The 24,992-nt window shown below is 39.3% G+C and overlaps 1 long non-coding RNA gene across 1 annotated transcript in view; it reads left to right on the top strand.

Moving 5' to 3' along the window:
• Window positions 1-24,992, top strand: part of LOC116233247 (uncharacterized) — a 41,957-nt gene that overhangs the window by 12,479 nt on the left and 4,486 nt on the right. Inside the window, exon 2 of the long non-coding RNA XR_004167940.2 lies at window positions 11,354-11,428. This is a non-coding gene — a long non-coding RNA (uncharacterized LOC116233247). The remainder of the gene's footprint in view (window positions 1-11,353; window positions 11,429-24,992) is intronic.

Below are 24,992 nucleotides of genomic sequence, written 5' to 3'. Positions count from 1 at the left end.
CTAACTTCACTGGTGAAAGTTTAAGTACCAATGACTTCTTGGGTGCTTGAGCTTTGAAAGCAAATTTATATTTATAAATACAAATATTACTCAGACCACAGCCAGTTGGTATGAGGTAACAAGTTACTGTGCCTCGATATGCCTGCGTACTCTGTGCTCTTAATATGTGGCAGGCACAAGTAATTTGAGTGAGCGTACTCAACAGTGAAGGAGCTGAGCTGCTGTCAATCAATCACATTGCATTTTTTTGTTAACTCGCAGAGCCAATTTCTGTAGGTCTGCTGAGTTGCAGTGGTTTCTAGCTTCTAGCAACTTATCTGAACCTCTGAGCCTCCAGACATCTAGGTATCTTTGGATGCGGTACTAGTTATGTAGAAACAACTTATCTGAAGTTTCCTTAATCTGCTAGTTGATCAAGGAAGACACTTAAGCCTCCATTTGAATGAGAGGGGAGCAGCTGGCAGGGCATTTTTCCACACTGCTTTGGAACTTGCACTTCTCCCAACACCAAAATAGTTCTAGGACATGCTGCTGTGGCCCACTTGTTTTTCTTAGCAGTGAGGGGTTGGAGGATTCTGGTGGAAGACTGTAAATATATATTTTCAGCTGTTGGGCTACGTTTATTATCAAGTAAAAGGGAGCTACTTCTTTAGTATATCTTTAACTGACATGCTAAAAATATAATCTAAAGGGTAACCATTCGTTTCTTTACAGTGACTGAATTCTTGTGGAGTACTAATGAAAAATCGTATGTGAGGAAGCAAGGCTGTTTTGCTGAGAACTAGAAAAATATGACAGTATATATATGCATGAGGTATACTGAGGATAAGATTTGCTAATGGTGGCAAGTTTTCAGTGAATGGATAATTACCCTGTAATTTTAGTTACGGTAAGTCTACCTAATATTGGATTGTCATTTGCTTCCTTCCCATGAATATGCGAGATCACTCTAAGTAGACAAATATTTGAGGCATCGGGTAGAAATGTGGTTAGAAGAGAAATATGGAGATTATTGATTCAACTTATTTCAGTTCTGTTGACTAATACTTTCAAAGAAAAGAATATCAACTCCCAGAATGCTTTCCATAATGTATTCTCTCCAAAAAATGGAAGATTGTAGGAGTAATAGTAACAGGACTTCTAAAATAGCCTTCACATAATGGTTCTAGTGGCATGGGAAATGTTAGAGGAGAAACAAAATCTTGCCTTAAACAATGTTATTGCAATTAGGCAGAAAGAGCATTAAAAAGCCGATCGGTTGCTCAAGATAAGAGAGTAAGCTCTCCTGCCTTGTTTTCTAATGACTGTCACGTCTCTCTCCTTCAAGAGGTTAGGGAGGGGAAGCTAAAAAAAATGTGATACAACAAGGCTGTCCGAACTCTATATAGAAGATGATGAGCTTGTATCTCATGAACAAATATATCCCAAGGTTCAAGATGCCATGGGATCATATTTCATTTACATCATAAGTTATAAGTGATCTCTGTATTAGCTTTTCTCCTCCTTCCATCACCTTCTAACTTCCAAAGTGATCCTAAATAGATTACATCTCTTTAGAGCTATTTTTATTTTGCTAATGGCTATTTTTGGCTTATCAAATTGCCCTGTCTACTGCTCAAGCTTTATTTCAGTGTCTTCTCTAATTTAGAAACTTACTTACAGTGAAAACTTCAAAGTGGAAAGTCTCATTTTTGTAAATAACTTAGGGGCCTAAGTAACTTCAACTACTTTTAAACATTTTAACCCAGATGATACTGTTTTGTACTCATGGAATACTAGGTACAGGTAGATAACAAGTTTGAAAAAAAAAACAACCTTACATATCCAAGTTTTAAAATGCAGGTTTGCATAAAGAAAGCCAAACCCATTTAGTCTCTGAGTAGTTTGATATGGTGGACTAACTTGAGTAAGGTCCTTCCATCGCTAAGATCTTTCTGCTGCTTGGGATATCCTACAAAGGCTGATGAATGTTTCCTGCAGAAAAGCTGTCTGCGGTATCAAACAATGTGTATGGGTGGAAATGAAATTGTAATAAAGATTTCAGCTGAATTTGTCTGGAAGCTAGATCTTAATGAAATGACTGCAGCCAGCATGACTTAACTTCATGATTGTGATGAGGATTCTTTGAATCCTGTGATGAGGATGCAGACAGGTGCCTCTTATCTACCACCCAGCCTGTTACCTTCAGCAATATGAACTGTAAGCACAGTGCAGGTAAAGAACCTTGTTCTTTTATTGCATTATTTTCTGACAATTAGTCTGGCAGAAGTAATCAACTGCTCTATTACCTACAAAGAATTACAAAAATGTTTACAGTAGGCGGAACAGAGCGGAAGGCATTAGTACCAATTTCTCGAGCAGTGATATATACCATTCTGCTCTTCTGTATTCACAAAGGATGAACTGTACTAATGAAGAACAGGTGCAGGGAAAGGCTATGAAGATAATCAGAAGAGTATCAGTGTTTAATAGGAGCCCATAAAAGCTTTGTTTTCATACAGTAAATAAGCTTACATATCTATAAATACACAGAAGAGGAAAATATACTTAGGCTGAGAAACAGTGTGGGGATAAAAACGTGGGTGTGAGCTAGTCAAGAATAAATTCAGGCTCAAATAAATTAAAGCAAGATTTCTAACTATCTATCCTTCAAGTAGGAGGTGTAGGAATGGGAGTCCTACCTTCATTTAGGACTGACTAATTTAAGAAAGCAGTGAAGAAAACATCAGAGGAAGACAACCTGGGCATTGAGATGATTTTTCTGTATTGTCCTGGTTTCAGCTGGGACAGCTTGTAGCTCTTACAAACATAAAGAACATCTGGAATATTAGCCATATTGCAACTTTACAATTGACAGTTTGGATGAGGTTGGAAGGACCATCTAGTGAATTCTCCCTGCTCAAGCAGGGATAGCTAGAACAGATCGCTTAGAGCTGTGTCCTGTCATGTTTTGAATATATTCAAGGATGGAGACTTGACAGCCTAGTCCACTGTATGATTACCTTCACAGAGTGGTTTAAAAAAAAATAATTGTTTTTTGTGTTCAGATGGAGTTTGTTTTTGTCTGTGCCAATTGCCTCTTATCCTGTCTCTGGGCAATGCTGAGAAGTCTGGCTTCTGCTTTTTTTGTTTTGTTTTGTTCCTTTATATCCAGTATCTATACACATTGATATCCCCTGAACCTCTTCTTCAGGCTGAACAGTCCCATCTCATAGAAGCCTCATAGAAGAGGATGAATGAGATGCTCCATTCCTTTATTCTTCTTAGTGGCACTTCATTAAACTTGCTGCAGTAAGTCTGTATTCTGAACTGGGGAGCCCAGAGTTAGACCCAGCACTCCTGTTGTCTCACAAACCCTGAGAAGAGGTGGAAGGATCACCTCTCTTGGTTTACTGCCCAGTGCAGCAGCAGCTTTCAATGCAGCTTAGGAGGCTGTTGGCCTTCTTTGCTGTGAGAGCATGTTACTTGCACATGGTCAACATGTGGCTGGCTGGAAGGACACCAGGATCCTTCTCTTCAAACTGCTTTCTAGTCAGCTGGTTGCCCGCCTGTACTGGAGTGAGGGGTTATTTGTACCCAGCTGCAGGATCTGGTATTTCCCTTTGTTGAACTTGATGAGTATTTTCTCTTCCCATTTCTCCAGCCTTTGTAGATCTCTCTAAATAACTGAGTGCCCATCTTTTGTATTACCCATGCAATTGAATTTTGTATAATCTGTGAATTTGCTGAGGGTGCATTCTGTCCCATCCTACAGGTGAGTCTTACAGAGTCCTGGCTTCTGGGGTACACCACTCGTGACTTGCCTCCAACTGGACTTAATGTCACCATTCACAGCCCTCCTGTTTCCAGCTGGCTCTTCTGCTAGCTTTAAATCCACCTCACCTTGCACTTCTGTAACAAGTAAATCCTCAGCCAGTCTATGAGGATGTTGACAGAGTGTCAGAAGCATTACTGAAGTTGAGATTGCAAAGAATTTCCATGCCAATAAATACCTGTTAACAGTACTTATAGAAAGTGGAATAAAATAAGGAAAGTAGTGAGAAGTGGCAGCCAGAAATAAAACCTTAATAAAAATTAAAGTTCCATATGTTTTCAGAGCAAGAACTGAACAGACTTCCACAAACGACTGTATTTTTCACCATAGTTTGTGCACTGATAGTTGTTACCTTTAAAGTTGCTGATATAGAATTTTATAGAATAGAACTCCATAATAAAATTATGTATTAGTTTCAACACATTATTCTTAGTATGTACAAGAAGTTAATCACCGCTCTTGGTATTGGGTTGCTACCAGCAGTTGAGTGTAATGCAAAATAAAAAATGAATGCTCTTCTCCCAGCTATTTATTGTATGCTGTCAATGCTGCCACTGGCACTGTAGCAGAATGCTCTATCTGTCCAGCGGATAAAGTTGACTTTTAGAAATTGGATTCCTGGGCATTTAAATTACAGGAAGAGAAATCGCACGAGTAGAGAGAATGATTGTAGCGAGGTCAAAGGAAGTAGAACAACAGTGCAGATTTAACATTTGATTCTGCAGTTCTAAAACAGCCTTAGGATCTTTGTCCATTACCCATCTTAACTGTGATGACTCTAAATTTCTAGCTTTAAGTGTTTAAGCATACTTCTATGCCTGTAAGAAAAATCCTTAATAATGATATTCTAAGAAAACACCAAATAAAGCAGCATCTTAATTAAAGAGAGAGTAATTATTCTGCAATAAGCATATTTCATCCTTTTCTGTTATAAATGATATGGATCAAAGTTAGCACATGATCCAAACTTTTTAAATTTTGCCAAAGGTTTTTAATTAAAAATAAAAAAATAAAGTTTGGCTCTTAAGAGGAGAAACAAATTCCCTATGGTTGAGAGCCTGAGTAATAGCAAAAGCAAAATGCAGCTCTTGTGAACTGTGTGATCAGACTCCTGAATAGTGGTAAGAAAACTTGTGAAGCCCTTGAAAGGCGCTTCGTCCATGAGTGAGGAATTCCAGTAAGGTCTTCTCACTAATGAAGTAGTCACAGAGGATTCATTTACACTGAAGGGTAAGTATGCCATTTTGTGATTTGAAACACAAATATTTAGATTTTATGTGAATTTCGGAGTTTTAACTTGGAAAATTTAAGCAGCAGGATAGTACTGCATAGCACACTAATAATGCTAGATGAGTTTGACAGAATTAAATTTAACCCAGTGCTGCCAGTTTCGAATGCCATACTCCAAGGCATGAACAGGTGTTAACAACTCTGTTCGTCTTCCCAAAGCCAAATTAAAGCATAGCTGTATGCAGTATGCTGTTTTAAAACAGAGGCTTTCTGTATCTGTTTCAGTGCTTCAAATGTACCCCATTATATTTTGGGAAGAACAGCTTCTCGAATGGCTTTTAGTGTATTTTTTTTTTTTTAAATGTATGCAGTCTTAGTGAAGTTTACACAGATGCTCTTTTTAAATCTAGAAAACAATTTTAGCAGTTCTCAGACAAATAGTCTATGCTTTAGTAAAATAAGTCCTTGTAGTGAGGTATGTAAAGTTGGAAGAAAAGCCAGTCTTAAACTTTGCTTCTAAGCAGTGAAGAAAAACTTCCTATAAAATCCAGTTCAGGCTTTTCACGTGCTCAAGCTATATATGTCATCCTGAACCTGATGTCTTGTGGCCTGCAGCAGAAATGCTAAGTCAGGACTTGAAGCAGTAATTGAGCACCTGGTGGGAAGGCAGGGCAACGCAGGGAAGCTCAGGTACATGCAGTGCACCTGAGTGACTGGAAGGGGTGGAGCCAGGATCGACCCCTTCCCAGACCTCACTGAACAGTTGGCAGTGGGGTCAAGGGGATCTTGCTGGAGATCCCTCCTACCTGAGACCTTCTAAGGTAAGCAGCTTTTTTCCTGTTTCTGTGTCAATGTCTTCTGCATTTGGGCTTATTCTTACTTGCTGCAGCCTAGGACTTTTCCACCCTGCTATTACTGCTGTGTTTTCTATTGCATTTTATAGCATTACTTGGCTTAAGAGGGGTTTTAGCTGACAGAAATGCTGAAATGTATTATAATGTGCCTGTTCCCTGAAAGGCTTACAGAAAGAGAGGAAGCCTGTACACTCTGTGAATGTCTGAAGACTGCACTCACAGAACTACACATCAAAAAGTTCAAATGATAAGCAGTCTGCTCAAGACAATGCATGCTAATAGGCCTTAGAGTTTCTGCATGTGCTATTCAGCAAGAATTTAACACACGCCTTCACTATACTCCCCCCCCTCAGGCCAAAAAGCATGCTGAAGAAATACTGCAGTAGTTGTCTCCATCTCATCTGAACCTGCACCTGCTTAGGATGTGCTCTGAATAATATTTCCGAGGAGGTGGAGCTTTACAGTAACACTAACACAAAGAAGTCTTCCAAAATATCCTGTCATCCATCCTACATCTTGTATTTGAAATTTAATGTTATAATAAGAAAACTTCCTGGAAAAGCACCAGCCTACCTTCAACTTGATATACTAGTCATTGCTAACATTTAAGTAGTAAAATGTTAATCTTTTTTGAGTGCTATGTACCACAGGAAGATTACAGATACGATCTGACTGAATTCTGCTGTGCTTAGTCATTCTGTTAACTTTCTGGTTTGAACAACCTGCTTTAGAGCAATAAGCTCAGTTAACGATATATGAAGACATAACTGGATTAATGGTTATTCATCTAGCATACAGCTAGACCTGAATTGTGTCACTTGCAAACTTGTTCTCATTTATCCTAAAGTCTGAAAAGTTGTCCCAGAAATACTGTTTGCAATTGTGATTTTCAGAACTGGCCTGTTGGTATACCCTAAAGACGTGAACAGCAAGAATTGTAGAAAGATTTGTTAGTAACAGTTGTTTGAAAATGTCTTTTCTGTGTTGTGGGCAGAGATCAGAAATACCTCCTCTGACTTCAACACAGTGTGTTACGGTGGGAAAAATAAGGACATGGGAAGTATATCCATCTCCATTGATCTAAACAGCATGAAAGTTGAGTAGCTATGTTTTCTGATCAGAACTGCATCGAAGTTCAAAGAGCCAGAGGGTTGGCTTAATTGCATTTCGATAGGTAATATTACATTCTTTGTATGACAGTGTAGTAGCATTATTTTAAAGAAAAATTATTTCAGTAAAGTTATGATCATTAGTGAGTATGTAACAGATCTCTTAAAACACCGGTGTATTATCATTTGAGAATCCCTAGTGCAAACCAGACAGCTTGGCTCTACGTGATCCTTATGAGTGGGGTACATGCAGTGGATGAAGGGTCTGCGCCTAGCTTCTGTCTAGATCTCCTGTATCCTTGGAAGAAGTATCACATAGCAAGCTAACTGAATGTTACGTTCCAAGCCAGGTGCTCTTTGGAAAGGCTGGAAAGAGAAGGTGAGAGTCAGGCTGAAGGGCTTATGGCATTTTCATAGCTGTGGCAGAAATGGAAAATCAAATACCTTGTCCAAATCTTCTTTGTGATTTGGCAGCAGATGTGCTTATGTTAATCTTTTTCTTTGAGATTTTTAAATCCTTAAAAAAAACCAACCAAGCAAAAAAACAACCAGTAAATTCCCATAATGTTCCTTATTCACTGAATCAGTGACAGGGGAAAAAAAAAAATTTTTTTCAGAGAACTCTCAAGTACCTGAACCACCAGTCCAGTTTTCTAGCAAGACAGTATCATTGCTGTGACTGCAAAAGGCATAATCCTAGTCTGAAATGTAGGCAGTGACTTATTGTTTCTGGTGGCACAGTGTATTAGTCCTTTTGTTTTGTACTGATGCACAGTCTGTACAGCTACTTCAGAACAGTGTCTGTTGCCTGCACTTCTGGAGTAGTAAACCTGTGGTGTTTGTATCAGCATCCAAATCCTTGAAGACCCAACGAAGCCTACCTACGCTTGGGGAGTTTAACATTATTTCATTAGGCACTGCTAGATGTTTACAGCCTTGTGCTTATACTTCTTGGTGTGGAAAATGGTATAAATTGACATGTTGGCTAGCTTTGAGTAGTGACGAAAAACATTTGTGAAGATAACCAGTGTCACCTTGTTGGCTGCACAATATCAATCCATCCTTTTAATACTGGAAGCTGACAAAATTGAAAGACAGTAGAAATTCAAGACCTTTTCTGCAGGAGGAGATGTAGCTGGCAAACAGTCTGTTGGCGTAGTGCAGCTCAAGAGTTCTTTTGGCAGAATGCATTCACATTTGGCTGCTTCTGTTGGCAATATATTTCTTCATGGCTTCAGGTTGTATTGACAAAATATATGTAGCACTGTAAGAGGATCTCAGTAGATGTGCCTGTAGTGCTCTGCAATGCTAGTCTTGAAGCCAAATGTGCTAACTATTCATTCTGCACTTGTTATGGCATCGTTAGAGCTGAACGTGGGGACACATGGAAACAGCTAGACTATCCAGCAGGAAAAATACTGGGTAGTGCTGGAGTTTTAAAGTTTATTCAAAAGTGTATTTACTCGGCTGTGTGGATAGGTTCTGTGCCTGGTTAATTAAGTAGTCTGTGCAGATAAGTTGGTTCCTTGACCTTCCTTAGGCAGCTGTTGTTGCTTGCTGTTGTAAGACTGCAATGGTAGAGTGTCGATTACCAGTTTAGGAAAAATGGCTTCTTTAGATCAATTTCTTTTCTGTTTACTGTGTAAACTATTCCACATGGGAAGTCATACCCTCCAGATCCCAGTCAGTCCACAGAGTTGGGTCTGGTAGCTTAGGAGTCGTGGAGTAGCTTTGGGCATCCATGCCCTTATGGAGGGAACTGGTTGCCCAGTGGTCTGGAAACAATGGAAACTCTAACAGCTACAAGAAAAAGTCTCTGAGAGGAGTGAGTGTATGCCACAGGCTCACTGGGTGGGGTTCATCTTACCAAATGCAGACAATTCCTTTTCTGGTCTTCATTTATTGTGTATGGAAGAAAATAGGCATTTTTATGGCTTGGGTTTTTTTATTTTGCAGCACAATTTATCTTATCCCAATGTCACTAAAATAAAGCAGATGAATCACTCCCTAAATGCCTGTTTTCTCCATTGGTTTTAAAGAAGGCCTTAGATGACTCTTGCAGCTCTAAAAGTTGTTCTGCAACTGACTAACACTGGTTGTAATGGGTTGCCTTTTATTTTAATGGCTGTAGGCCAAGAGAAAACTTGCATTGCTTAGGGAAACTGGTTTAACTTTCCTAGCTTTTTGTCCCTGATTTTCTCAAGGGAGCTTGAAATGGTGCAGGAATGCATAGAATTGTGCTAGCTAAAGGTTATTTTTCCTAGTGATTAATAATTTTACAATAAAGAAGTGTTGTTCCAGAATGCAGTGTCAAATTCATCCATGCCTAAAGTCTTCAGCATTTTAACCTATACTCCTAGGTTGTGGTTTTTTTTTTGTTTTTGTTTTTTTTTTTTAGTTTTTCTTAGGAAAGTAGACTTTATGTGATCAGATATGCACAGTGGGTGTTTCTGGAAAAGATGCTGCTGGCTGATTATTTCTGCTTCCAGGATTTGAGCAGATACGGTGTGCCCTGGCTAACTTCCAAATTACTGGATTTTACTTCCTGGAGACATCTTGCATATTTACTTCTTTTTTTTCTTAGATAATTGCTGTAAGTTCTTCACTTTTTGTGGGGGTGTTTGGTTGTTGGTTTTTTTTTTTTTTTTTTTTTGTACTTTTTATTTTTTATATATGGAAGGCATCTGAGAATCAAGCTGCTGGGGCCTATTCTGTAGGTATGGGATATAGGAAACCAGATAAATAGAATGGATGAATTATGGGAAGTAGCTATGGCACAAAAGGAACAGATTCCACTTTTTTTTTTTTTTCCCCATAAGATGTACCTGCCGAATTTATTTTCCTTGAGTTCTGTGTGACCACCCACAACACTGTACTCTGTGTTGTTCAGTGGGTTTCAGCATTTTACAACAAGTGTTACTCAGTTCCTCCTGTAGAAGCTGAGTGGATCAGGAAGAGAGGAACCTGTTGTCACAGAGCTTAGGAGAGAAAGGTGGTAAAGTACGGGGCTTTCTGTTACTCAACACAGTGCTGCATAATTGAACTCTTAAAGCCATCAGCAGATTTGTTACAATTGTGGAACAGACATTTTGAGACTGTCAAAATTAATTTTTATGTGTTTCTGTAGTTTCAGTTCACTGTATAATGTGTGCAGGACAACATTCTACCTGCACGTTTCCATTGCAGTGACTGGATAGACTCCAGAAGAAACCTTCTGTTGGAGAATAATAGAGGCACAGAGGTTCCCTACAGAAGCCAGAGAGATTGTGGAAGGACACTCCTTTTCTGGAACTTTTCAGACCCCACCTGGGTGCTTTCCTGTGTGACCTACTGTAGGGAACCTGCTTTAGCAGAAGGGTTTGGCTAGATGATCCCCAGAGGTTCCTTCCAGCCTCTATGATTCGGTGCTTTTTCCAAGCAGAAGTCAGCAAGAATTAGTGCTATGCAATAGGATGGAACATTTATGACCAAATAAAGCCTTTTCTTCCCTGATAATGTATTACTGTGGCAGTACAGGGAAATCTCTACAAGCAGGTTGCGTAACAGACTTTCAAGGACATTTATTCGTGCATTTTGAAAACAGTATCTGAGTATAGGCACCCTGATTTGAGCTCTCTTTTATGAAAGTTACATCTTGTTTTGAGACTTAAACATTCAAACTGTATGTTTAGACATTAAATACGATACAGGATGCACCCAAGAATTTGCCAGTTTGAAGTCTCATTAGTACTTAGAATACTGGGTTTGATACATGCCCATTTGAAGTCTTCTGTTCTGCCAGATAGAGAAGTTTTATTACTTCTGCTCACTCTTTCTGATTTTCTTTATCAACAGTGTAGCACTGGATATACTCATGAAAATGTATTTTTGGTGAAGCAAGGCCTAGATTAAAGGGATATTTCATGAAAAACAGTAACACTGTTTCCTCACTCCTGTCAAGTCTCAATGCTTAGAAAATCCAGATCTGTATGAGCTAGTTAGCCTACCTTTTGTTAAATCAATACATTACAACCTGAACTCCTGGTTATTAAACAATCTTTTCCTGTCTTTCCTATGCTACTTGCTTTTTCTTCTGAATTCTTTATGTGAACTCCCTGTTGAAATAGTTGAAATTGATTTAAAAACTATCTTTTAAAAATGTTTTCAATTTTACTTTTTCATTCCCCCGCCCCCAAAATAGAATGTTAGTATTTCAATGCAAAATGTGATGACAGTGTCAGTGGTGGCCAACTTTTGAGTCAGCTGAAAGAACTTGGTGAAAGGATCAAGAAACAAAAGAGCCTAAAAGAGTTGCATTTTTGAAATGACTGTATTTACAGGAGTGTTATCTTTGTTTTCTCTTTCAGTCCCTGGCTTGAGCTGAATAACCAGCCACTGGAAACTGATACTGTCTTATCTGTATCAGAGGATTCTGTCTGGAGGTAAGAAATGTGAATAACAGTAGTATAACAGAGACCTCTTGTATATATTTGAACTCGGTGATCAGCTATTGCTTAACACCACTGCTTTCTGATGGTGAAGATCTGATGTCATTTTCCAAGTGACTTATGCAATCAGCAGTGCCGAGGGAACTGTAGCTGGCAGCAGACAGAAAAGATTTCTAACAGTGAATCTTATGGATAAATAACTCTTCTGCAGGCTGCTGTTCTTCTGTAGCCCTTAAAATGAGTTAATAAGGAGGTGAATATCTGTCATTAATGTTATTGCCACCCTTACTTCTGCTTTTGAGTTACAGTTCAGACTGTGAAAATGGGAGAATGAATTTGGGAAGCAAAGTTGACAAGAATCATCATCAAACGTACTGACATAGTTCATGTTTTGTGATTATGTGAATCTGGAATTTCATGGAAGGAAGACCAGTTTTATGTAAGAAAGTCCAAGTTTCAATATGTATGACGTAAAATAGATAGTCTTGAACACTGAAATTAAATTTCAGCGAATCAATACCACTTACCCTAGTGGTTAGAAAAAGAAGACTGGGCTAAGTTTTGAGGTCCATGTGTAGGACTGATGATTGCTGCAAAATGAATAAACTACACAACTGTGGCACTTGCTGAATTTCTTGCCATTAGCAATATGCTTTCTAAAGTGATCTGACTATTACATTTGTTGCCTTGGAATAGTGAAGATACTTGTGTTCAGAAAGGAAGCACTAAATGAACATTATTGAAAAAGTATTAACCAAAAGTTTAATAGCTGCTTAAGGCACATGACTTATAGTGTAATTTGCAGGGATGACCTTATGAAATTGAAAAGTCTCTTGCTGACTTTTCTATTTAACCTTGTTCTCTGAACAGAGTTTTATCAGGTAACCAAAGAATTTTTGAGGATAACCCTAAGTAGTGTTGATAATCTCACGCTGAACTATCACAAATGAAATGAACTAAAAATATCCATGTTATGATAAATCATAAGATGCAAAAGATATTGTGTGCCATTAGTTTATGAGCCAGAACACTTGTAAATTGCTGTTCCAAAGGAAACCCATAGCAGCTTAATGGTACTGGAGCAGTTTTTCTTAGGTGTGGTACGCAATTTTACCACTTTATTTGGAGCTATCAGTCACTTGAATCCAAGAGTTAATGACATCTGTGACAGCAATATTTGGTAACTAAATATTTTCTTAAGGAAATTTAAGAGTTAAGACCCTGGATCATCTATGCTCTAAACTCAGAGATGGAATATGGATGGAAGAGGTCCGGTACTCTACATGGATGTTTGTTTCATCCAACTTAAAGTCTGTTATTTTCACTGAGCAACACAAAAAGAATGTGGAGTTAAGCTTCGGTCCCACTGTCCCCTGTAGCTGTGGATTTTTATTAAGATCTCACCTGTGATACATTTCTTGCCATGCTGAGCTTTCTTTTCTCCACAATTACACCCTGCTGTGGCTGTGGATTATTTGCTTTTGGTTTTTGATCTTATTTATTTATTTTGAGAACAAGAGGAAGTGGTACCTTTTTATTTAGTGAACCTGAATAGGGATTTTCTCTGATTAGACTTAAAGCGCTACTTGAGGTTACTGCTGTAATAAGTAATGATACAGTCTAACAAAGTACCAGCCTACGTTTATTTGCTGCACCACGTTTCTCGTGTGTGACTGGAATCTGGAGGCAGAAGGCAGGTGGAGGTGATTTGACATCAAACCATCAAAGCTGCCATTCTGGCCTTACTTGGCCGCAGAACTAATTGAGCAGACACTGTTTTTCTTGCTGTTAATTCACTGAAGCTGTGAACACTTGGAAATTCTGCAGAAGTTTGGAGGACCATTGTGAGCTAAAATTATGCTTCTGTTAGAATATATTACTTGCCACTGTTAACTCTCTGGTGGGGGTTGGAGCATGTGGGCAAAGTTGGGAGTTACCAGTTGTTAAGTTGTTTGGGTATTTCACAGTGTTTTCATTATAAACAGGAAAAGGTGAAGAATTAATAATACAAAATAAAGTCTCATGTTTGGGAGCTGTGTTCTGCAGGCAGAGCTCTGTTGACTTAACCAGATGAAATTCCTGTGGAAAGCCTTCTCTTTTGCCAGTCGAGTAAGTCTAATAGCATTTCAAGCTAAAACAAACTTTGAAGGATTTGTAATAACAACTTCCTATGGTACGACAGAGACAACAACGTGTCCGTGACTTGAAACTAGTCATCTGACAGTGCCACTTTGTCTCTGACCTACTTTCTGCTTATACTTTGTAAGGAACCATGAGAAGCAAAATTGAGGATGAGGGAAGATGGGAAAGTTGGAGGGGCAGACAGGAGAGGCAGAATGTTGGGTGGCTTTCACTTGCCTTGAATCTCATAATTTTTAACCAAGGGAAAACAAGAGTTGATGGGAATGATGAAAGAATTCTACTTTCTGATGAAATAGAAGCCCAGAAGAATGATTTCTTTCTCCTTGCTATCAACAGGGGCTAATGTAGGGACTGCAATGTCTGAATAGTTGCTGCAAAAATCTCACTGCTTTCTACCTCACTTTCTACCTCAGATGCTTGGAAAAAAAAAATCTGTCTTTTCAGAATAGCCTATGTCTCAGATGTTTCTGTTCCCCTTGCCAAATGCTGCTGTACCTAGAACCAGGATGGCAGAATGTGTTAGCATGCTGGTCACCCCAGTGAGCAGCTGGTTCACAAGGTGGGTTCTGTTTGTCTGTCATGTGGTGAGGTGGAGCAGCTAAAGCATACAGTGCCATACTGGTCTATGCTGCTGAGTCTTGCCTTTTTGGTGTCATTGATTCTGTAGTGAAGCTTGAATGGATGTAATGTGAACTAGTAAGCCACAATCTACAGCTGGCAGCTGGAACAAAATCTTACAACACATGGATTTGGAACATATGGGATCTAACAGGGGCTGATCACCGGATTCTTGAAATCCCTGCTTTTTCTTACTGTGGAAAAAATGTCTATTCTATTCAATCAGGAAACCCTGGACAGTTGATTTTTCTACTGAAAACTCAAGCCATTTTTACTTAATTGTGCCCATTTCCTGTGCTTTGCAATTACTTATGAGAAATATCCATGGCTACTTTTTAACTTGCTGCAAAAACTATTAAAAAATCTTACTGAGGCTGGGAAGTTTACTATTAATACTAAAGCAGCCTGGTTTACAGCTCTACCAACACAATGTACATCCTGATCTGCCCTGGCTTCTGACATTTGGGAAAATGATTAACTTGTGAACTTGTATGGTTTTCCTCATGAATGAATTCTGCAAGAGATACATGTGTAAGTACAGCTTCAGTGCGTAGTCAAGGCAAATACACAGACCTCTGAAAGCACCACTGTGTTCTCCAAAACATGTATAGGTTAGATAAATAAAATAATGAAAAATAATGAAGTCATTGAGAGCATTCGGATTTGGCGCAGAACGTGACCCCCTGGTTATGAAATAATTAGGCAATAAGACACAGTGACCACTTGAACATGTTAATTAGTACACTCAGCGGTGCTGATGTGATGACTGACCTCCTGATCAATGTACCCAAGCTAAAAACGTGAGCTGTGCCTGTCATCAAAGGCACAGAAGATCTAGAGCTGGAATAGCTCATGTTCTCTCTGAGTTTCACAGAGGAAATGTGGAGGCACTGAGGTTCTCAGCAGCTGTTCCTGTAACAAAATAAAGCTTGGCTTACTGCAAGTCAAGTTTTAACAGGCATTGTTTTTCTTCAAAGCATATTCTTTCTTTGTTATTTCTATTGCCGTTGTACCTTTTGCATATGAAGGGCGATAACCACAGTTTTGCTAGTTTTCATTGCTTGGACTATGAAGTGCTTGATAATGTGACAGCTGTCATGAAATCTTAAGAAACCTGAACTTGTGGCTAGGCCATAGGAAGTCTGAAGAGAGAAGAAGTGCAGTAGGACATGGCAAACCGAGCAAAAACCTAAAAGCTGAAATAATCTGAGGCCATTAACATTTAATGGTTTTTGTAAAGCCTTTCTCTAATTAGTTGTTTCTCTTAGACTAGCCTACAGCTGTTACACTGGGTTGATGTGCTAATTAGCAGTCTTGGGAGCCAAAGAATGTCTGGGTGTGGGGATAAGTGCTTCCTTCAGTGACTAGAAGTTCTCCAGGCCTGACTGCGCTGCATGGGTGAAGTATTTAAGGAAACAAGCACTGTGGTATTCTGCTTTGTATCTTTATTGTACCTTCAGGTCTCAGACCCCCAACACAGGAAAGATGTGGAGCTTTTTGAGAGGGTCTAGAGGAGGACCACAAAGATAATCAGAGGGCTGGAGTACCTCCCCTATAAAGACAGGTTGAGGGAGCTGGGCTTGTCCAGCCTGGAGAAGGAAAGGCTGCAAGGAGACTTCACTGCAGCCTTCCAGTATTTAAAAGGAGATTATAAACAGGAAGGGAATCAACTTCTTTTTTTTTTTTTTTTTTTTTTTTTTTTAACCAGGGTAGATAGTGATAGGACAAGGTGGAATGGTTTTAAGCTCATGGAGGGAAGGTTTAGATTAGATGTCAGGAGGAAGCTGTTCATAGAGAGAGTGGTGAGGTGCTGGAACAGGCTGCCCAGAGAGGTTGTGGATGCCCTATCCCTGGAGGTGTTCAAGGCCCGGTTGGATGGGGTCCTGGGCAGCCTGGTCTAGTACCAGATCTGGAGGTTGGTGGCCCTGCCTGTGGCAAGAAGGTTGGAACTTGATGGTCCTTGGGGTCCCTTCCAACCAAAGCCGTTCTATGATTCTGTGATTTATTATATGGGTCAAGATGAGTTGCTTTCATTAGGTGTCATCATTTTGTATTCTTGATCAGTTCAGGCTTGACTGATGTGAATCACAGACTAAAGCTTTCTATCCTGGTTGTGCTTTTTTATGTGTCTAATGCTACCTCAGACAGCTGATGGTAATACTGGCACTTCTGCAGTGAGAAAGAGGACAGGGACAGATGGGTTGATTCTGCTTCATTTGCACTTATCCGCTATGCAAAGACATTTAACTGATACCTTCCATCCTTTTTCATGACATTAACTCTGCAATGAAGATGTGGAATCTCTACCATGAGTAAGGAAGAAAATGTCTTCAAGGCTGTCCTACTTAGCTTCAGTTAACAAATACACACTATAAGGATCTAATATTGTTTCTGCACTTTTCCAAAGTGGAACTGTGGCACTCTATATTCACACTTTTATGGCTGATAAAATGAACAAAGTATAAGAAACTGATGCATTATATTGCTAGCAATCTTTTGGCCCTGGTCTTGTACAGGAAAGACTTTTTTTTTTTCCCATTTGTATTCAATTTGTTATGCCTTGAGTTTGTCCTAGTGCCTCACATCAATCCAGTAAACTCCTACTTGACAATATTGGTGGTTTCTGAACTAGCAGGATTGTGCTAAAAGCATGTGGTCACTCACTTAGAGGCAGTAGTAATGGGCAGTCTCTCCAGGCAGGAATGGAAGCAGGGAGAGCCAAGCTATGACATTTCTGAGTGTTGGTCTTTCCACTGACTGGTAATGTGTGAGGGATACCTGGCAAAATCCCAAGAAGGAGGGCTTATAAACTCTTTTCGTTTACCATATTCCCCCTTTCTTATGTAAGATTGAATAAGAAGGACCCAGGTTCTGACTCTGCCCTGCTTTTCTCTTAGTGGGAGGAAAGCAATCAGTAGTAGCTGCTTAACTGGACCATTTTTCCCTAATGTCATCTCAGAAACCAGTCTAACTCAAACCACAAAAGGAAACAAAGAGATGCTACCTGATAAAAGTGACCGATGTTGACTTCTATACATATGATATCTATACAGATATTTCCCTGTGTTTGCTCATTCATAAGAATGCTATTCCACAGCCATGGAAATCTCATGCAATACTCCAAATGTGTTAACTAAGCAGGCAGTAGTTTGCCAGCTGAGCCTGATGTCCCATGCCAATCAAAAGGAGTTGGCTGCTAACCTGTCATTCGCAATGTTCCTTAGCAATAGTACTGAAGGTCATCATTTTGTGCAAACATGAGTGTTGGCAGAAAGACAAAATTATACAGAGAGTTGGCCTTGTCAGACTGAGATGAGCTTTTGCAAAAAGCCTTTTTTTAAGATTTATCTAATGTATATGGTCTGTCATCAGTGGGGTATTCTAAATGAACATTTTGATGAGGGTCTGGAAGAAAATGATCTGTAGTGGGCTTTTTAAATGTATCATGGAGCCCATAGGGAGCCAGCTGTGTGTGAATGTCCAGAAACTGCAGCCAAGGTTTAGTTGGCCTAATCTAAGAAAAAGATGCATTAGGTCAAACATTAGTGTTGCAGCACTATAGAGGAAATAAGAAGGCTTAATGCAAGATGCTTTATACATGGTAGCTGTTTTTGTTTTTTTTTTTAAATAGAATTTAAAACAATTCAAAAATTTCCAATAAATATTGTAAGAAAATGCAGCACAATTGAAAAAAAAAAAATCATTTCTTCACAGTAATAGGAGAATTTCAAGGCGTATGATGAGGCTTAACTTTAGAATCTAGTACTTCATGATGGTCTTGATTTAGAAACTGGTTTTCAGCAATACAGAATGCTTGCTGACTGTGACATAACACGATGACATAAATTGTCCCTTCACACTTGGCTCCTGTTGCTACAGATGCACCTTGTTCGTCTTGACAGTGAGTGGATGAATGTGCACCAGGAGAAATGATTCACTGAATAAATTCTGTCATGCTTAAGCTCTTTCATCGCATAGATTCTCCACTGGCTTTTATGTCAGTAAGTTAAGTCACGTGATGATAACCGGCTTAAAGCATGGGTACTTCACAACTGACAGTGTTTAAATGAGCTGCATGTAATGATGGTGGCCATGGAAGGAGCAAAAAGCCCGTCAGTAAACAAACTTTCTTAATAGAAATCTTATCACAAATGTCAACATATAAAAGCAAATGTGACTTTAAAATGTGTGTGTGCTAATTTGCAAGGATTAAGTAAAACTTTTTATAGTTCAAACAGCATCAAATTTTGAGGAGGAGCAACAGCTAATAATGTTGCTTAGTTGTCATTTCCAACTATTTAAAATATGTTTCTGAAACAAAATGATTTACATGCTTGTTGCACAGACTGACTTCGATCCACGAATGGCACATGCAACCACTGCAGAACTGTCTGCATGCGCCATGATGATTTCAGGTCTCCTCTAAATATGTGGCACTCCCACTGATGCCATTGGCAGTTCTGTATGTGCAGAACAAGGTTGGACTGGTTGGGCAGTGAGCTACGTGGGAGACTTGCTGCAGTTTTCTTTGATTCTGAGCTGGACATTTAACCATGGGGCCTTCATTGGCTTGTGTCAAAGTGCCCTGAGTTCAGCAGGCCTCTGTGTTTGTGCCTATGCTGTGCCTGAGTGGGCTGGGCTACTGAGAAACCTGAAGCTGGATTGACCCCTCACCCACTTCTATGAAGGCACTAGATAGCTCTTTGCTAGGCCTGTGTGCATCTCTTACGCTGCCTAAAAACTCAGTCGTCTGCTTTTGCAGAGGGTTATATCTGAACTTGCTTGGGAAGTGCTTAGCAGCTGTACTGCAAGAAGAGCAGATGGGATAAATGTTGATGGCCAGCATGATCCACCATGCCCATATGGTCTGTACATGTGTACACCTGGACTTTTGTTAAAGGGCATGTAGATGTGAGTTTTCTTTATCCAGTGTTTCCCGTGTCTACCTCATATATGTATCTGAGTTTGAAAGTTAAACTAAAGCACAGTTTTGAGGTCAAAATATTGAGTGGGTGTAATGTTTATACTGCTATTCTCCATCTTCAAAAATGGATGAAATAGGACACTGCTGTTATTCAACTCTTAATGTCAGTACCACTGCATATTAAAATGAAAGACTGAAGTACTTGATTACTACAGGGGTCATAAAAGTATCATATATGATTGTGTTGTAGTTTTGCTTCTTGTTTCTATAGCAACATTCAACCAAGCATCTCAAGGCTCTTTACAAGAATCCATGAATTAAACCTATGAAGTAAGAGATGCTGATCATCCTTGTATACAAGTAAAGAAATGCAGAGGTTAAACTACTTACTTGATCAAGGTCACAACAGATCTGTATCCAAGCCAGAAATAAATACCCTGTGTCATCTGTGGTTTAGCCACCAGGCTGGTTTTCTCTATTGAAAAAGCTGAACAGAACTGAGAGGAAAACCTTGTACACAGTCCGACTGCTTCATTCAGAATGTACATTCCAGCACAGATTGCCTCACTGAAGTGACCTTATATTTTTATCTCTCTGTCCATCTAAACTTTGCCCTTGTGGAAACATTGCTATCTTCAGTTAAAGCAGGAATAATGTGATTTTTGATAAGTTTTTTTTTGTGAATTTCTGACACAGCAAAACTGAAGCTGGTTCTAAAGAAGTATGACCACCTTTGCACGTACGGCGGCTAATCCTCCAATGTCATTTCAATAAACAGATCCAATATGTTCCTGGTTCATTTCAGTGAGTGCATAAACCAAAGAAAACAAATGTATTTATGGGAAGAACAACTAGGAATTTTCTCTGGAGTTGCCACAAAGGTAATTCATTGTGTGGTGAATATTATTACTATTTTATTTAAACCACAAGAAGAGGAAAACCTGTAGACTCTCTAATTTTTCTGGTATCTAGTCTCTGTTCTTTCTTCTGTACTTCATGTTTGTAAGCATCAGAATATTGTGAGTGGAATATTAGAGTAGCAAAGGCACACCTTTTCAACTCTATCATCCCACTGGGTGAATTTTCTAGAGTGAATGAATAGAAAGAATGCTCTATTAGACCAAATACTCTCAACAGAAAGTTTTCTAGTCTGAGTATAAAATGCTTTCTTGTTTCCTGACCCGCTAGGAACATTGGCGTTTTGACCTAAGGCATGCTTCTTTTCTTTCTTCTAGGTACTATAACTTACACTTAAGACATGGATACTGGTCTGATTTTTTTTTTTTTTTAAGCTATATCCTTGCAGTCATACTCCTTTTTTTTTTTTTTTTTTTTTTCTTTTTTTTCCCTCTATCTGGCAGCAACTGAGAGTTTACAGTAGGAGGAAAGGTTTGCTGCTGCTTTCTCAAGATCATTGGTTGCAGTTGTGTTACGGTTCTGCTGAAGTACAAGTCAGTTGGATGAATGGCAGTAATTTAATGAGGGAAAGTCTTGTGAGAGCTGAGGATCGTGCTTACAATGTTTTCAAATCTGATCAAAAAGTTCACAGAAATGCCCAGCAGAAAGGAGTTTTATTGGACCAAATTTATTGCTTAACAAAGACAAAGGTGGGATGGGATAAGGACAGGAATGGGGAGAATCAGCAGCACTGCCCTGAAAGGTAAGCACTTCTGGAACTATATAGTTATGTATAGCCCAGAATTTTTCTCAAGTTTTGAGAAGACCCACTTAAATGAGCATTAAAATCAGCGAAGCACTGGAAGGATAAAATGTAAGTGTCATGTAAGGTCTGATAATTGATCTGCATTTTGGTCACTGTTGAGTGACATTTTTACCTCAGCTGCTGCTTCTCCTTTTGAGCTTGGCTGGCAGAGATGGAGGTGACTGAAGATCTTGCTGATGTTCGTGTGTAGTGTTACTTCCCAAACTGTTTGTTTGTACTAGCCTTTATGTGATAATTTTTAAGCAGTCAGACTTGCTTGAGAATTTTGATATAGCCAAACCACTCAGTTTTAGCATGCTCAGCTTGCCTTACAAAGGATCGTTTGAAAGTACACTCTCTCTGTTAGGTGGATACTGCGCCATACTTATCAGCTGATTTAGTTTAGCAGTGGATCTGGGCGTATTTATATTTTGCAGCCCAAATAATAAGTGATGAGAGAAATGTAGTAATAGAACTTAGATGAAGCTCTGACTTGCTGCTTGCCAATCTCAATTCGTTACTTTTGTCCTTTTAAAAAAAAATATGGGTTGGGGAAATAAAAATTTAAGTGGGAGTACTTCAAATAAATGAAATTACTGTTTTGGTATGAAAAGAATATAGCGATCTTTAAATGCATTGGACTTTTTTTTATAGAGAAGTTAGCTTCTTTATTTCCATGGATTAGAGATGCCACAACCCATTGTAAAGAGATCTAAAGGGAATCTCGCCTTCAGGTCTCTTACTTGCTGTTCTACTGCTTATGAAGGAAGAAAATCCTTTCTGCCATGGAGCTCAGTGGAAGATGGACAGCTCAGGAATGTTAAGTGGTGGCATTTGTTTCTGCTGAACTTGCCGTGTCCATGATCCATAGAGTGATTGGTTTCACCCTGGGAATGGTATTTTCCAGTATTTCTTAAACTAACCTGAAATTTCTCCTAACATTGGGCAAGATTTAATGGTGAAATAAAAAGAATCAAAGGAGCTCTTAGTTGCATTTGGAAACAAACAAATGCATGACGAAGGCAGGACACTAACAGTTAACTACATGTCAGTGTCAAGTTATGATCTGTGTCTAGCCGCTCCACACAGTTTCTAAGTCTAGTGGAGAAAGAGGTTTCACACAATGTACAGCTGGTGTCCTGGTAGCTGGTCCTTGAGGCATTCTGCTAAACATCAGCTGAGTACTCACACAAACTCAACTGGAAGAAACTTCCCTTTCTGAACTAATGTAGTCACAGAAGATCCTACACAAGATAAACGCTCCCGTTATTTTTCTGCAGTTTTGATGATCAACCTAATCACAGTAGTAAACTTAGCTCATATTTCATAATAGCAAGGTATCACAGCATAATGTTCTGTCAGTCTCTTTTCTCAGGTGAGAAGTGATCAAATGTGAGGAAGTGGTCTCAAGCTGTGCCAGGGGACGTTTAGACTGGACATTGTGAAGAACTTCTTCACACAGAGGGTGGTCAAGCATTGGAATGAGCTTCCCAGGGATGTGGTAGAATCTCCATTTCTGGAGGTATTTAAGAGAGATGGTTTAGCAATGAGATGGTTGGACTTGATGATCCTGAAGGTGTTTTCCAACCTTAATAATTCTATGATTCTGTGATAGTTGAAAGTGTTTTTCTGAAATGTATCCCTGAAGCCAAATATTTCTCAAGCAAATGAAGGGCTGGCTCATTGCCAAATTGAGTCCTTTCTTGCTGCTCAGATTTGCCTTTTTCTGGGATGATTTATGAAACATAGTCTGAATTATCACAGCTTCTTTAGTGCAAAACTTTTATACTGTATCTGTAGAGAGTAGTTGTGAAACTTTAGTGATAATAAGGAATACAAGCTTACCTCAACGTTATCTAGAAACTAAACCTTGAAATTAAAAAGACAAACTTGAGAACTGTGATTTTGGTATATATCACAATCTTAGCTGCTCATCAATTGAAATGTTATTTTTTCATAGAGCAGTGTGTGCAGCGGATTAATATAAACTTACTACAAGATAAATGCACCAGATTCTTATCTTCCTCAGGCTGGTAACACCTCCACACTTAGTCTTCACTTAAATGAACATGGTAGACTTGCCTGAAGCAAAATACTGCTCAGGCTACGTGTGGCCTTTAGAGAGAAACAAGCTGAAGAAATTCTACACTCAGGCTGTCATTCACTCAGTTGTTGACACAACTGTTAGGGGATTGTGAACTGAGTCAGGGAACCAGATAAGGTTAAAAATAATGCAAACAGAAAAGCAGGCAGGAGGAGGCACCACTTCACTCATGGGGAAGGGGGAGGTCTTGCACTTCTTCCCTAGTCCGAGCTGTGCTTTGCTCATTCATTGGACAATGGCTTCACTTTTTGTCAGACCCCTGTGAGAGCTGATATATCCCCATGCACAGTACAGCAGAAAACTATCTAACCCTCTCTCTCCCCTCTGCCATTTTGACACAGTAAAATAGCTCAAGGTAGAGTTTGGTGAGCTTGTAGGAGATAAACAGCAGAAGCGTGACCTCCTACGTGTAGCTTCAGGGACGTATTAGTTTTGCTTAGCACAGCTCTGGGAACCCTGTGCAAATAGCTGTGTCACTGGGTGGGAGAGATCTTCAGTGCTGAGCAAAACAAGTGACTGTCAGAATGGGTAGAGAAAAATTCCACTGCCAAAATTCACTGTATCATGAAACTGAGATGTGACAATGAGACAGAAAAGCATTTTTCTTTATGTATTGAGTGAAGGCATTATTCTTAATAAGATCAGTGTGCTGTTTAAAACCAAGGCAGTTTGCTAAAATGGTATGGTTTTATGGGAATTTCAGATTTTCATCTTACATCAGGTCTGATCAGCCACTGACATTCATGGAGAGGTCTATACCAGTTTGCCTAGGTGGGCTTGAAACTGCTCTGGTCGTACTGATGGCTCAAGTTCTTTATTCCTTAGTTGGTTAAAAGCATTAGTCATCTTACTCCTAATTAACCTTCTGTAGCCCAGCAGATAATGTTGCTCCATGGTGGTTGATCAGGTTCTCTTTTTTTTTGAATGGATAGGATTCTGTTATAATTTAATTTAATTAAATATAGGGGGGGCAAAAAATGTTCTGTGCTGATGAGATTTTAAAAGTTATCCAAGTAAAACAAACTTGAGATGACACATCCTTGGAAAGATTTGAAGTGAAAACTGTCCTGGATGGGCATATCCAGTGAACAGAATTACCTGGGGCAAGGCTTGTCAGTTACTGCCAACTGAGAAGAGGTAGCTTTGTAAAACATAGACTGAACTCTGCTGTAGGAAGGAAATGATGCCAGTGCATTCCGTGAGAGACTGAGCACATGATGAGGTTGAGGACACCCTCAAAGATGTGCTCCTTGGTGAAGCTACAATGGGTCACTGAGGACAGATGAATTTAAAAAGTCATAATTAATACTTGGTGTCTGTGATGTGTCCCGCAGCAATGGAACATTCAAATACTTTGCAATGCTATCGTTGTTAATTATAGGTCCCTTCAATCATTAACATCTGATAGATCGTTGAATCCACATCTCCTGGCAATTTCAAGGTATCTTATTTACCTCAGTATTTTCCATCTAGTCTAATTTAAAACTTCCAGTTAACACAACAGTTGGGACCAGCAGCATGCTAATTACTGAACCTCCTGTAGTGTCAGAGGAGAGAAACCAATACTTCTTGAGAGGACTTGAAATTTTAGTGAGCTGATTATGGATGTGTGCAGCCTCCCCATTTTCTGCCTCCAGTCTACCAATCTTGTGCTCTTCTGTAATGATTTAAATACAGTTCTGTAGCACAGCCAAAGAAGTAGCCCAGATTAAGTCTTTCTCACAAAGGAAGTGAAAATGCAGCCTCAACTTGGAAGTTATATAATTTTTAAACTCACTGTAGTTTATTAGGCACCAAAGGGACTTTTCTACTAAACAGTGCTATTCTATTAGCTCTACCAGGGGGCAAAACGAGGTCTCAAGTAATACATGAACTGCCCTTTTGCAAATAGCACCACTATACCCAAACCCCTCAAATCTGTAGATGTGCCACAAAACAATCCAAACTCCCTGGCAACAGAGCTGGGAGGTTTTACCTTAAATTTCTTTTTTTTCTCCAAAAAAGATGACAATCAGCTTTAAGTTTATGTTTACTCTTGTGCTGCTGCATGCTACAGTTCTGCTGGCTG

This window comes from Phasianus colchicus, chromosome 1, assembly GCF_987193195.1.
Source record: "Phasianus colchicus chromosome 1, bPhaCol1.hap1.1, whole genome shotgun sequence".
Taxonomy (NCBI): Eukaryota; Metazoa; Chordata; class Aves; order Galliformes; family Phasianidae; genus Phasianus; species Phasianus colchicus.
Note: the sequence above shows the minus strand (reverse complement) of the source record. Positions and strands in the feature narration are given on the sequence as shown.